Source organism: Manis javanica, chromosome 3, assembly GCF_040802235.1.
Source record: "Manis javanica isolate MJ-LG chromosome 3, MJ_LKY, whole genome shotgun sequence".
Lineage (NCBI taxonomy): Eukaryota > Metazoa > Chordata > Mammalia > Pholidota > Manidae > Manis > Manis javanica.
Genome location: NC_133158.1, coordinates 98,810,880 through 98,825,888, shown reverse-complemented (window position 1 = coordinate 98,825,888; position 15,009 = coordinate 98,810,880). Strand labels below are relative to the sequence as shown.

Genomic DNA, 15,009 nt, shown 5'->3' with positions numbered 1-15,009 from the left:
CAAAAGTAAAATAAATCAAGAAGCCCACTTATTCACTAGGAAATACATATATTCTACCTTTAAGATGACATTTAATAATGGGTCAAAATGAACAACTGTAGAGGTGTGTTTTCTGTGATAGAGGCATGAAGAGGCTTCTAAGACTTAACCAACTTCTCTAATTATTATGCGCCACTTTAGAGTCCTTCCGTTTTTGCTGGCAATAATGATAGAAATAACAAAGCCAGGATGACAAGTGTACAGTTATTTTCCAAATTTCAAATCTAACAGGTAGAACATATGACATTGAATATGAGCATTACACCTAAATGACTATTTCATGGAGCTTTCAAGTGGGACTACCATCATGTAACTTGAAAAACCCAGTGAATCACACCTTTGGGAAAAAAATTGCAGTTCTTATAGACTTGCAGGTTCAAGAAATAGCAGTAGTTTCACAGAAATTGCATGGCTTGTTTTGAGAAATGAAATCAAACTAAGGCTCTGCAAAGTGCCACCAGAGCTGCACACTAGAGTCATTACATATGTTAGTAGGTATTGGTTATTCATCGCCATTTTAGGCTATATTCACAAATGTGTGTTGCATAACTGCCATTGTTGAGAACAAATGATCACGTTGTACAACAATGATATACTTATGAAAAGGCAAAGCAGAATTATCACTGGCTTGGGGACTCTGGAAACATGTTGGGTATGATAATTAATCGTATGTGTCAACTTGAGAAGGCTACAAGGTGCCCAGATATTTTGTCTAACATTTTTTGGGTGTGTCTGTGAGAGTGTTTTTGGATGAGAGTAACATTTGAATTGGTAGACTTAGTAAAGCAAATGTGGAAGTAGAGCCTCCCTAACATGGATGGCCCTCATCCAATCAGCTGGAAGCCAAATAGCACAAAAAGACTAATTCGTCCTTCAGTCAGAAGGAGCTGTTCCTGCCTGACTGCTTTGAGTTGGGACGTCAGTCTTTTATGGCCTTTGACTGGAACTAAAAATCAGCTCTTCTTGTGTCTTGGGCTTGCCACCTTTCAGACTGGAGCCACTCTATCAACTACACCATTGGCTATCCTGGGTCTCCAGGTTGCTGACTGCACATCTTGGGACTTCTCAGCTTCTGTAATCACATGAGTCAATTCCTTATATTAAATCTGTTTATATATAGATAGGTATATGTCTAATCTATCATCTATCTATATCCTATTGGTTCTGTTTCTCCGGAGAACCCTAATACAATGAGTATCTATTAAGTAAACCTCAGTCTAAGTCCCTGCCGTGTAACATATCAAATATTTACTTTTTATAATTAGGCCAAAGTGAAACTAGTACTTTGTAGGGTCTCCAGGTGATTTATTATAAGGAAAAAAAAACCAAACCAAAACAAAAACGACAACTTCCATGATCAGACATTTCAGAACAGAAGCCTTTGTTTCAGCCTAGTCATCCCATTTTGTAACTGAACTAGATAAGGTTTCAAACTAGTGAGCAGTAACACACTTCTGCATGGCGAATGGAGTACCCTGAAGTTGAAACTTACAGGGCAGCAGAGGAGGTGAGGGGAGGGAGGTGCACACTGAAGGTCTCGCCGGAAGCAACGCCCTCCTGCCTCACTTCCGGGGGAAGTGAGCTCTGTGCTGTCAGAGGAGCGCCATTGTGCAGTGCACAGCCCATGGAGATGAACCCGTTAACCACGGTGAGACTGATTAGCAAGCTGAATGAGTGGGAGGCCAAAACAAGCGTGCCAGCTAAGGCATCATGGCACTCCGTGTACAAGGACAGTGCCTGGATCTTTGTGGGAGGGCTTCCGTGTGAACTGACCGAGGGAGATATCCTGTGTGTATTCTCCCAGTATGGGGAGATTGTCAACATTAATCTCGTGCGGGATAGGAAGTCAGCGAAGTCAAAAGGATTCTGTTTTATCTGCTATGAAGATCAGAGGAGTACAATTTTGGCTGTCGACAATTTTAATGGCATTAAAATCAGGGGAAGAACCATCCAAGTCAACCATGTATCTAACTATCGCCCCCCTCCGGTCTTTGAGGATGTGGATGGCGCCACCAAAGAGCTCTGGGAGCAGGGCTGTGGGCCGCAGACCCCATCGAGTTCATCTGAAAGTTGCGATGACAAAGCACTTTCCCAGCAGCAAAGACGAGGAAAACGGAGCAGAAATAAGATCAAAGGGAAGGCTGTACGAGTTAAAGACAAGTAGGGACCTACAGAGCTGCCATCTTCCTGAGGCCAAATTAAAAGGAAGGATACACTTCCTAAACATACCAAGGTGAGGTTAGACTCGAGAGAGGGCCAGAAGCCCTAACCCAACAGCTCTGATGCCAGAAAAGCTGCTGCAGGGGACAGTTTCCAGCAGGGCACAGAGGGGTCTGGAGAGGGTACTGAGGAAAGAGAATCCAGGGTCTGAGCCCAGCCCTTTATCAGAGGCGGGAGGGAGAAAGAGGCAGAAAGCTCAAAGAGGGACAGAGGTTGAAGTTCAAAGATGTTTTAGGTGATGGGAGATGCAGCTATACACATTTTCCAAGCCCGTGATGGCAGGTTGGACCAGGGCTGCTCAAATCCTCATATTTTCAAATCAAGTGTAGTATTTAAAATGCTATGGGCCAGAACTCGTTACTAATTTGATGATTTCTGTAAATAAAGTATCTGGGGCAGAATTTCCTTAAAGTCTGAAATGTTTTTTCTACAGTCATTCAAAATTTTGCAATAGTTGAAATGACATTATCCTGCCTAAATATTACCATTTTCTATGTGACGGGATTTGCAAAAGTTTAGAAGCACTGAACTAGATGATCTCTATAGTCATTATACTTCTAAGCTTCTCAGGCTATGATGGGAGAATTTCATCCAGTATGGAGGGGACTTGCTGCTATCATAGAATATTTCCAGTAAGTAATAAAAAATATTTAAAATATTTAGGTTCCTTCTGTATGATTTTATGCTTCAGTAGTAATAGAAGTTTTTATTTTTTTTAAATTTTTTGTAACAACTAACTAAATGATAAAAGGCAAAGGGTATTCTTATGGAAAGTAGTATCAGTAGAGGATTGGAAACTAATTATAGGGGATTGGAAAGAGTATTTCTGATGGCACATTCTTGCTGCTCTTCTTTACTTTATATATATGTGTGTGTGTATGTGTGTATGTGTGTGTGTGTGTGTGTGTGTGTGTGTGTGTGTGTGTGTGTATACATAAAATTTAAGAAAGCATGATGTTTTATTCTCTGCCACAAGAAGTTGTTTTATCTGCTAGGGGGCTTGGGATATGTAAAGTGATATAGCATAATTGGAAATGCAAAGTATTTCCTGGATTCTGTTAGTATTTGATGTTTGATGAGTATTTCATTCCCATTTCTAATTTTGTATTCTGTATATGAACAGAATTGCATATATGAACTTACAAAGCTTGCTACTTAGGATGAAAACCTTAAGCTAATGTTTTGGAAATTGCCTGTCTATTTTAGGTAAGAAAAACCCCCATGATTCTAGTATCTTGAATTATTTTGAATATTGTGACTTTGGGCCAATCATTCTTTATATAAATATATTTGGCCTAAAGGTTTTCTTAGAAAACCTCTACTGTTTTGTACTAGTATATACAGAGGTTACTGGTTAAAAAAAGAAATGAGAGTATTGCTAATGAGCATTCACTCATCAGTGGAAATTTAGAGTAGGCATTTACTTTGGATTTTAAAGATCTTTATTTATTGTAATTTTTAAATAAAAGTAACTGAAAATAGGATAGTTATCAAAACTGTTTTCATTTTCTCATATTTATGTCCAGTGTTTGCTCTCATATACAAAGTTTCATGTCTTTCACATATTCATTTATTTAAGAAATATTAAATGTTTCTAATAAATAGTAGGTGCTATAATATAGTTGGGACTACAAAAAATGTATATGACATAATGTCTGACCAGGAGAGGTCATAATATAATGGAAGAGATGCACATGTAAATAGTTAAATTAAGAAGTATGTGAAGAGTGTGCTAGAATTGTAAAAGGAGTCATTGGTGAGTGAGTGGAGCAAATGAGATGAGAAAAGAGATTACAGGCAGGGTCTCCAGTATGTGCAAGATCTAGGAGAGATGTAAGTAGTTCAGTGTAAGTGGGATCACAGGATATTGCACATAAAAATGAGAAAAAAGGATGTTCTTCATGCTATACCAGCTATTTGAACTTATCTGCCTTTGAAGGAGTCACTGATTTTTCAAGAGAAAATGGCATGAGGAGAAATATATTTCCAAAAAGAGCACATGGTGGAAAGGCAAGGATGAATTAGGCTGCAGAGGAACTGGAAGCAGAGAGATGAATAAGAAGACAATTGCAGTAGTTTAGAGAGATCATGAGGGCCTCAAGTGAGGCAGCTTAGTGCAGGAGACAAAGAGGAACTCAGGGTTTCCACAGATACTTAAGAGAGAATATTAGGAGAAAAGGGAGGACCCACAAATTTCTGACAAAGGAATGTAAGAAGAGGAGCAAGGTGTATGTGAAGTGTGAGTGAAGTACATGTGGTAGGGGAGGAGTGGAGGAATGGAGGGAGATTATAGAGAAGACGGAGTTCACTTTGTTTCTTGTTGAAGTCAACCATAAAAACAACCATCAGGTTGACAGTGGCACAGAATTTAACAATTAGGAAATTATTGGAGACCTGAGTGTGAGCAGTTCACAAGATAAGTGAAGGAGAACACCATATAGCATAGCCCTGAGAGATAAGCAGATATAAACAGCACTTCAAATATTGTCTTTTGCTTATTTTATATAACAGTATAGTATCCCTTTGCATAATTTCAGTAGCTCAAAATATGCCGTATAATGAATATAGAATAGTAGACATGTAGAAGTATTTTCCCCCTGAAATAGTGCTTTGAGCATGTTCATGCATATGCTTATTTTGGTGCTTTTGTTTTTTTACATTATCTCCATAGGATAAATTCACAGGAGCTGAATCATTGGGTCAAAGAATATGAGTGCTTTTGGCTTTTTGGTTTTTCCAAGCCATTTTATCATCATTTATACATATGGTATTAGGGAATGGAGTCAGTCAAAAATAATTTGATGAGTGAAATAAAATGACAGAATTCTGAACTGAAGTTCATAGCCTTGAAGAACATGCCTATATATACCAGTCATTTGGTTTAAGGCTAATGTGATTGTGGAGAAGTTGGGGTTCCTATGGCCAGGATCCTCCTTGAACTTAAACCACCTGAAGATATAACTGGCCTGTTGCTGGCCTACTGCTTCCACACCTTTAGGCAATAAGCTATTATTGTGCTACGTAGAGAGCCCATCCCAGTGCTCTGGGCTGAGCCAGAGGCGCTAGTGCTCAACCCACGGCTGGGAGAGCAAGCCGGGTAATAAACCCTTTCATCCCAAAGAAAGTTTTGCTGTCAATTTCTTTGGTCACATTGAATCCATAGCAAACTTGGCCGGGTCTGAAGCCCATTGGTAAGACAGTGATTTTTCTCAAATATTATACATTCAAAATAAAGTTGGTCTAGAGCTAGTGAAACTCCCAGCAGATGTTGTTTCTTGACTTCGTAATACTCTTGCATAATTACTTTTCATAATTCTCTTGACTTTATAATATGTAATCAACAAGGATGACACATTTATTCATTTATTTAATAAATATTTAATATTTCTAATAAATACTAGGTGCTGTAATATAGTTGGGAGTACATTTATCTTGCTATTTATTTTATTTATCTTGTTATTTAAAATTCTAATAGAAGGAAGCAAATACTTATCAATTCTCTAAGTTGAGAGTGAATTGTGTCATTTGAAGCTTCCTTTGTGGAGTCCTCAATGGCTGCCTACATCTCCTCACAGTAAACTGCCTCTGATTGAAAGAGTTAGCAGGTTACATTTGTGATGCTTTGTATTTATGTGGAGGAGTCCATTTATTGCCTAAAACATGTGACACTAAGTAACCATAGATTCAAAATTGAAGATAAGCCATAAGTTAAATAACAGTATCTTTTATCAAGATGATCACTTTATAGGAATACATAATTTTGGGTGAATCTTACATAAGATTCAGTAATTTGTGCTGACATAATTAACTTGCCTTGAGAGGCCTAATGTTGATTTTACTGTCTATTTTCCCTCAGTGTTTTTGCTTTTCATTTGTACAAGAGAAGAAGACACATGATACGAGTTTGGCCTAGGTGTCTGAATATGTCTCCTTAGGGAAGTTTTGATACAGCTGAAGTTATTGCTTTTTAGAGACCTTTTATTTTGAGCAGCTGCTTTAACAGCCTTCATTTTGTTACATCACATGAGATAAAATGTATCTCTATAGTAGGAAGAAAGCTATGACAGCAATACTGTGACTAAAACCTAAAATTGCAAAACCAGAAGCAGATGTGGATGTTCCTGAGGTTATATTTTTATAATATATGATAGATACACACTTTTCCTATCTACTCTTAAACCATTCCCAAAACCCCCACGGGGTTTTGTTTTGTCTCATTCACGTAGTCGAGCTCTTTGTTTGCCATAGACTATTGCTTTTTGGCTCAGTAATATGAATCCTTATCCAGAAGACATCTCGAAGGGCTCATCTAGAAAAAATAGATTTCAGGGCCTCACATTCTGAAGGACAATTCAGTGCTTGCTTTCCTTTTGTGCTCTTACATGCAAATAAAGAACCTGAGTTCATCAGCTGTTAATGTAATATAAGGGATAAATTATGCTTGTTTATCTAATTGTGCTTAGCCAAAGACCTAGGATGGAGACAGCCACAGATTTATTTGTGAGATGTGGCAAAAGTGGCTTTTCACCCGTAATACTTAAGTCAGCTGGAAGCATAGTTGATGGCATTGTCAACATCTTTTAAGCATTTTTCATGCCTTTGAATTTAGAAATTCATAGGTTCTATAAAAGCATCAGTAGCATACAAAAGTAACACATAGCATTCCAAACTACATTTACATAATTGCAGTGAATATGATTAATATCAATTACATTGATGCTTGTTTGACCCCTTATGTCTGATTGACTCAATTTAGTAGTTGGTATGTTGCTTTGTATATTCAAGAAATGGTTCAGATTACCTTTTCATTTCAATTAAGGAACTAGTCAGAGAAAATACACTTTGATTTGTTGAAAGAAGTTGTCTTCAGTGACAATCTCCTTGGCCTTAAATTGAGCTGCAATGTATTTTTTGATGCTTTGCTTCTTTTGCTTCTTTTATTCTTTAATTGAAAGCCCATCTTTAACTGTAATACAAAGAAGACAAAAATATATTGAGCGTAGGAGTTTGGTCTGCTCAGTGGATGAGGACTTCAGCTTTTCCCCTGTAAACATTAGTTTGGAAAGAATAGCATATAATAAATGTAAGAATAGAAAATAAAACACGGAAAATGTGGACAGCAACTCTGATAAGATACTGCTTGTGCCCTGTAGTCCAACACAAAAGGCTAAGCAGTATTTCAGTGATGTGTCCTTTCTTTTGTGTCCACTCCAGTGAGGTGGACCTGGAAGAGGGTAGGCCTAGAGAATCCTCTTCTGACAGGACTTTCCTTTGAGGTTTGCTTGAAGACAGTTTTGTTAGTAGCTAGAGCTTGAATAACAGGGTAAGTTTCATAGCACCGTTTCATATTTACACTCCAAAAAGTTTGACACGTTTAAGTAAGCTTGAACATAGATTGGACTTGGACAGGGAGCTGAGTTACAGGAATAAAATCACAGAGCAGTAATAGATTTGGATGTGGTATTTTTATATTTTAAGTAGTTACTTCTCAGGATTAGTATTGTTTCATTTGACTTAATATGTAATGAGTAATATTAAGAATAAAGGTCTTATAGATTTAATTAAACTCTTAACCACATTTTTCATAGGAATGGGCATTGTTTTGTCTTTAGAATTTTAGTAAATAATGATTAGCATACGGCATGGTAATTGTTGAAATACTGTGTGAGTGCCGATAACAAAGCCTTCTTTTAAAATGCTAAGAATTTACTGTGTAGAATTCCCACTTTTTTGTAGAAAAGTTTTCATCATGATGTTTTTGACGTATTTCTGGCATGTTCAGCATCTTGTTGGATTTCTGTCGAGTATTTTTCTGTATTTGTGTTATCATTGATATAGGAAACAGCAGATTGTTGTTAACATTAAAATGTTACTGAGATTTGAAAGATGGAGGACATGATCTTGTCTTATTTTTCTTACTAATGCAGTGTTTTCAATGTAGTGTTCCCAAAATAATAAGCATTTTTTGGGGAAATAAATTTAGTAGATCTCCAAGTAATTTCACATATAAAACTGATAAAGAAAGGTAGTGTTATCAGTACAATAGTAGTTACTCACTATATTGACCAATCAGAGCTTATCCATTTATATTAATGCTGATCTAGCTATACATGTTCGGGATAAAGAGAGATTGTCTTCATTTTTCTATTGGTTACAAGTGGAAGTCATTAATATTTTTTTTCTGACTTTCATCATAATGGCTTGAAATAGAGTCAGATGCATGGCTTTTCAATTTCTTTTACTACTTTATTTTATTACTTAGTTATTTTAAGGTCAAAAGATTTCCATTTCCAAAATACATAATAGAAATAATAAAGCAGTAAAATTTGGACTTAGATAATATAGACATTTTTCTTAAAAGTGTCAACATGATTTATAAATTATTAAAAAGGCAGTAAAATTTGAACTCACATAGCATAAACTTTACCTTAAACTGTCAGATACATAATTTAAAAGTTATTTTATTAATGTATCACTAATAATTATTTCTCTTAACAGAGAAAGTGAAGTAAAATCTAGTTACCTAAGAAAACATTAGAATTGGAAACACTGGATGTTCATGTGTAATTTGTGGATTATTTACCTAAAGCCTTTATTTCTTCTGTGTTATCTAAGGTCAAGTATATATATAATCAAATTGCTGAAGGAAAGGTGAGAGGGTTTCCTAGTTAATCAAACCCCAAATATCATTTTTATTTATCATTTGAGAATTGACTAAAGGTTTCTTTTAAAGATGTCTGTAAGAGATAATTGCTTCAGTTTTTCATTTAGAGTCATCCTTACCATAAAATCCTCTTCTGTTGAATTTTTCTTCAAAGCAGTGTTCCAAAATCTGCTAAAGCTGATCTTACAATATTGCCGTGTTCAGCTCTCCACAAATAACCATTGTGGCACATATCTATGGGATTCATTGAATGATGAACTCAATGCTTGTACAATCATTTTATTTGCCTTCTCCTTTAATACTATCAGCAAATCGGGAGGCAGAACTTTCTTTTGTGGTGTTGCTTAAAAGATGAGGATTTTACACTGTAAAAAGTGCTTTCATATCTTACCCACTGTCTATTAAAAACACAGCCAGTAATATTGTGTCGTGTTACAACCATTTTCTAAATCAAAATTATTTTCCAGATCATTAGCAGCTATGTTAACATTGTCATTGCCTTAAAGTATTTTTAAAAATTGAGTTGAGGGAGGCTGAGTGGATAGAATTTAGCAAATGATAAAAGGAAAAAATGACCTCTTGATTGTTAAATCAAATGTAGTTGAATTTTGATCTGTGTTTGATGGCCTTGTCAACAGTTAATGACTAGATTGATCTATTTTTTGTTGCTTTGGGGTTTTTTGGTCAGCTTTAAAGATCAATTTTTGCCTTATTGCCCAGGTTGTCATGTGCTTTATTTGATTTTATCACTGAAAGATAAAGGATTACTCACCTGTCAAGCTGGGATGTATTTAGGTAAAGATGGACAATAAAGAATTTAGATCCTTGAGTTAAAGAAATCACTGATGTTGAGGAATACACTTTTTTAGTGTTTTGTTTAACTGGTTTGGCTATTTTATCAAATTTTGTAGCTAATGAATGATTTGCACATTACTTGTTAAATGCCTCTTGGTATATGGTGATGATCTAGAGAATATGCCAAGTGAGGCAAATAACCTCCTAGCTTTTGATTTATAAATTAGGACAGAAAAAAACAGCGTACTTTTTTTTATTAAGGTATTATTGATATACACTCTTATGAAGGCTTCATGTGAAAAAACAATGTGGTTACTACATTCACCCATATTATCATGTCCCCCCATATCCCATTGCAGTCACTGCCCATCAGTGTAGCAAGATGCCACAGAGCTACGACTTGCCCCCTCTGTGCTACATTGTCCTCCCCATGATCCCCCCCCACACCATGTGTGCCAATCATAACACCTCTCAATCCCCTTCTCCCTCCTTCCCCACCTGCCCTCCCCCACCCCTCCCCTTTGGCAACCTCTAGTCCCTTTTTGGAGTCTGTGAGTCTGTTGCTGTTTTGTTTCTTCAGTTTTGAAAACAAGCATACTTTTAAAATATAAATTTAAATATTATATTTGTATGTGGAACAAGAAAGAGAATTGCATTTTGGGTTATCAAAAGTTAGTTTAGGAGTTTACTTTGGCTTCTTGTTAGTAAATTAAGTTATCAATGGGGCACATTTTCAAGAGGAGTTGGGAAGAGAGGGAAATGGTGTTGGTAGGCTTTATTTGTGATAAAAAGAACATTCTTGGAATAGACTTTAATATGGGAAAGTACAGACATGGAATGATAGCACTGGAGAGGCAAAGTAAAATGTGGATGTGGCAATAGATATAAGTAAATAGAAGGTGGAACTAAACATTAAGGACTTTCTTTAGTCTCTGAATGACAGTGATCTTTTAATGAAGCCAGAGTGCTATGGAGACTCTATTTGCACCTGGAAAAAAAGGTACAGAATGTGTTACATTTAAATTAAAGTCTCTTCCTGTATCAAATTAGTCATGAAGTATATTCTAAAACACTTTACTAACCTGTCTAAAGTACCTGGAAAACAATCATTAAAATCTCATTTATATTTGGTGATAGGCAGATGATTCCCTAGAACATTGTCTAAATGCTGCTGAGAGATGTAATTTGACTAGTAAATTAATGGTTTCTGGTGATCTTAATGTTAACATAACATTTGGAGGCCTTGCTCATCAGGGGTGCAGTATTGTGTTTCACAAGATGCACGAGACAAAGGCACTTAATGAGTTTTGGCTGTGCCGCAAGTATTGCACACAACTCTGTTGAGATTGTTACAGGCTTCCTGCCAAGATATGTAGGAGAAATTGCCTAAAAAATTAGTAGCTGGGAAAGTGGTCCCATCCCCTGCTGTGTTCCCTTGTGATTGGTTTGTCAATAGCTGGAAAAAATTTGGTATAGATAGTAAACAATTAGTGTCAGTTCATGGGAACACTGGACCTCTGAATAAAACTTATGAAAAAGAAAATAGTGACTCTACTATAGTATTTTTTTTGTGGTAAGTTTTAATAGGTAACAGCTACTCCTACTATTCATGTTCATTCACATTTTTAATAAATATTTCCTGCAATCAATTCCATTTGATATACTTATAGAAAATGAAGGGCTAGATAAATTGCAGGCTTAATATTATATATATGTAGAAAAAATGTAAAATTATATCTTCATGAAAGTTTAAACATAAATAAATAATAGTTAAAGTTGTCCATTAATAGTCTGCAAATAAAAAGTAGCAAAAGCAGTTTGCTATCCTACATGATCTAGTGCTTAGAGGACATACATACATAAACATTATTCCTTTTTGTAGAGTTATTATACTATGTAAAGTAAGTCTTCTATAAAATTTTAAAAATATATAACTGAAGTAGTTTTATTAAAAATTTTTTTTGCCAAATTCTTTAGCATGTTATCTTTGCTGGTTATCAGCATTTTTTATAGTAATTAAAAGCATCCCTCTTTATCAGCATGTAAATACTTTACATAGTGACAAAACTAAACTTTTTTGCTACACCATTACAAAACATAAATGGCCAACATTTATTGAATGCTTGCTGTGTAGCAGGAACTGTTCAAAGCACTATACATATATTAACTCATATATTAACTCATAACAGTCCTAAGAGGTTATCGACATTATTTTAGAAAGAAAAGTGAGATACTGGTAAATTAGGAAGCTTATCCAGCCTTATAGCTGGCAAGTGGTAAAGTGAAGATTCAATCCAGGTAGTCTGACTACTGAGTCAGTCCTGTTGACCATGTGTATATTATATTTTTCAGATTACCTGGGAATAAATGTTCAAGGTTGGTGGAATTGAATTGTAGAATATTTTTAAATTTGAGGATCTTCTAAAGAGATTTTCTCCTTTGAAAAAATAATGGCCAAACTAAGATTTGAAATAATTATTTGCATTCAATACTATTATCTTAACCAATTAAAGTATTACAGTTCAGTGACATTGATACATTCATATTTTTGTGCAACCATTACCACTGTCCATCTGCAGAACTTTTTCATAATCCCAAACTGAAACTCTGTGCCCATTAAATAATAACTTCCCACTATTCCCTCCCCTCAGCCCTGGGTAACCACTCGTCTATTTTCTTTCTCTGTATTTCACTTTTCCTTTCTATAAAGTGATGCTAATAACAGTAATTACCTCTTAGAATTATTGTGAGTTAATAATAGGGTTAGCATAACATCATCTCTCTTCCGAGCTATGTTAGACTGCAAGGGAGTCACTGGACAGTGAAGTTCTTTTAAGATGAACCTGCCTTCATTTGAATTGCTGCTATTTCACTGTTTTCTGCCCAAAGAGAAATGCCTCCATGGTTCGTGTGTGTGTGCGCGCGTGCGTGTGTGCATGTGTGTGTGTGTCAGGGGCCCCGGGTGAGGGGAAGGAGGTATAATGGAAAGTTTGAAGAACCTACTATCAGGAATGAAATAGAACCAGTCTAGGAAGGATCAGTGGACCCAGGACTGAGGCCATGAGGTATAACCTGTAGATTTATCCATGAACACATAAACAGACCCATGAAAATAAGCAAAAAATGAGTTATTTTTTAATGTGTTCTAAGACAAAAATTTACTTTTAGAGATTTGATAATTTTATTTAGAAAAATTTTTAAAGTAGATCCCTATGATTCATTAGATCCCTAATTCAATTATTCTTTTAGATAGCATTAAAGAAACATGTCTTGAGTACAGTTCAAGCAGGGTTGCCAACTTGTCTTGGTTTCCCGGGACTTTCCCTGTTTTAGCATTGAAAAAAATCCTGTGTTTCTGGAATGCTTTAGTCAGTGGCTACTGATGGTGGTTGGTCACCCTAAATTCAAGACTTTATGATATACATTTTTAATTGTATTTTCCTACTGTGTTTTGTCTATTTTCAGCTTATCCATAAGAATAGTAGTAGTAAAAAATAAAATAAATTTTCTTTAAATTACAAAACTATAGTTTTGAAGCAGACATTTTGCCTTCAAAAATGTTAGTGAAAGCCATTGAATTTAATGTTTAAAGTGTTATTTCCTAAATTGGATGCCTGGCTAGTGATGAGATGTTCTAGGAATGCTTCTTAGTTGATTATAATGTCTGGCTTCAAAATGTACATGCATGTGTTTGGAAAATCTTCCTTAAGATAATTCATTCTGTTGGAAAGGAAGAGAACACAGGTGATAAGGTTATTGTTCTTAGCTGATTCTCTTCAAACCCTTCCTTTGTTTTCTAATCTAAGCACTTTGCGCTATGTATTTCCCTCCAAGCATTGCTTTAGCACCTGCCCACACATTTGATACATTGTTTTTATTTTTATTCAGTTCAAAACATGCTCTGATTTTCCTTTCAACTTGTTCATTGACCCATGTGATATTTATTTTATGTATATATATATATTTTTTGTTGTTTTATTGAAATACAGTTGAAATACAGTATTGTGTTAGTTTCAGGTGTCTAACATAGTGATTCAACATTTACATATATTATGAAGTGCTCACCCCGTTAGTGTAGTTACCATTTATCACCATATCAAGTTATTACAGTATTATCAACTATAATTCTCATGCTGTACTTCATATCCCTCTGATTTATTTATTTTATAACTGCAAGTTTGCACCTCTTAATCTCCTTTACCTATTTCATACATTCTTCCACTGACAACCACCAGCTTATTCAGTTTGTTCTCTGTATTTATGAATCTGTTACTGTTCAGTTTTGTTTATTCATTTGTTTTGGTTTTTAGATTTCACATAAAAGTGAAATCATATGGTATTTGTCTTTTTCTGATTTACTTCATGTAGAATAACACCCTCCAAGTCCATCTATGTTGTCACAAGTGGCAAGATTTCCTGCTTTTTTATGGTTGAGTAGTATGTGTGTATGTGTGTGTGTACACGTGGATACATTCACACATCCAACTCCTTATTCTTCTATTGATGGATACTTAGATTGTTCCCATATCCTGGCTATTGTAAATAATGTTGCACTGAACAGGGGTTGCATATTACTTTTTGAATTAGTGTTTTCATTTTGGTGGTGGGTAAAGATCCTGAAATAGAATTGCTGGATGGTTTGGTATTTCCTTTTTTTTTTCTTTTTTGAGGAACTTCCATACTGCTTTCCATAGTAGCTGTAACAATTTACATTCTAACCAGCAGGGCTTTTCCCTTTCCTCTACATTTTCTCCAAAATTTATTTCTTGTCTTTTTGATACTTGTCAATCTGACAGGTGTGATGCAATATCTTACTGTGGTTTTGATTTGAAGTTCTCTGATGATTAGTGATGTTGGGTGATTTTCATGTGTCTATTGGCCATCTCTGTGTCTTCTTCGGAGAAATATTCAGGTCCTGTGCTTATTTTAAAAATAGATTATTTTTTGGTGTTGTATGAGTTATTTATATATTTTGGATATTAACCCCTTATCAGATACATCGCTTGCAAATATTATCTCCCAGTCAGCAGATTGCCTTTTTTATTGTTGATATTTCCTTCACTGTGTGAAAACTTTTTAGTTTTATATAATCCAGCTTATTTTTGCTTTTGTTGCCCTTATCCAAGGAAAAAGATACAAAGAAGTATTGCTAAGACTAGTGTCCAGAAGTTTATTGCCTGTGTTTTCCTTTAGGAGTTTTATGGTTTCCGATTTTATATTTAGGTTTTCAGTCTATCTTGAGTTTATTTTTGTATATGGCATAATAAAGTGGTCCATTTCATTCATTTACA

At 35.4% G+C, this 15,009-nt stretch overlaps 1 protein-coding gene and 1 pseudogene across 5 annotated transcripts in view; both read left to right on the top strand.

The window, feature by feature from the left end:
• SAMSN1 (SAM domain, SH3 domain and nuclear localization signals 1) overlaps positions 1-15,009 on the top strand; it is a 448,469-nt gene that overhangs the window by 192,402 nt on the left and 241,058 nt on the right. The window lies entirely within an intron of this gene.
• The window catches only part of LOC108383688 (RNA-binding motif protein, X-linked 2 pseudogene), a 50,310-nt pseudogene continuing 36,561 nt past the window's right edge, over positions 1,261-15,009 (top strand).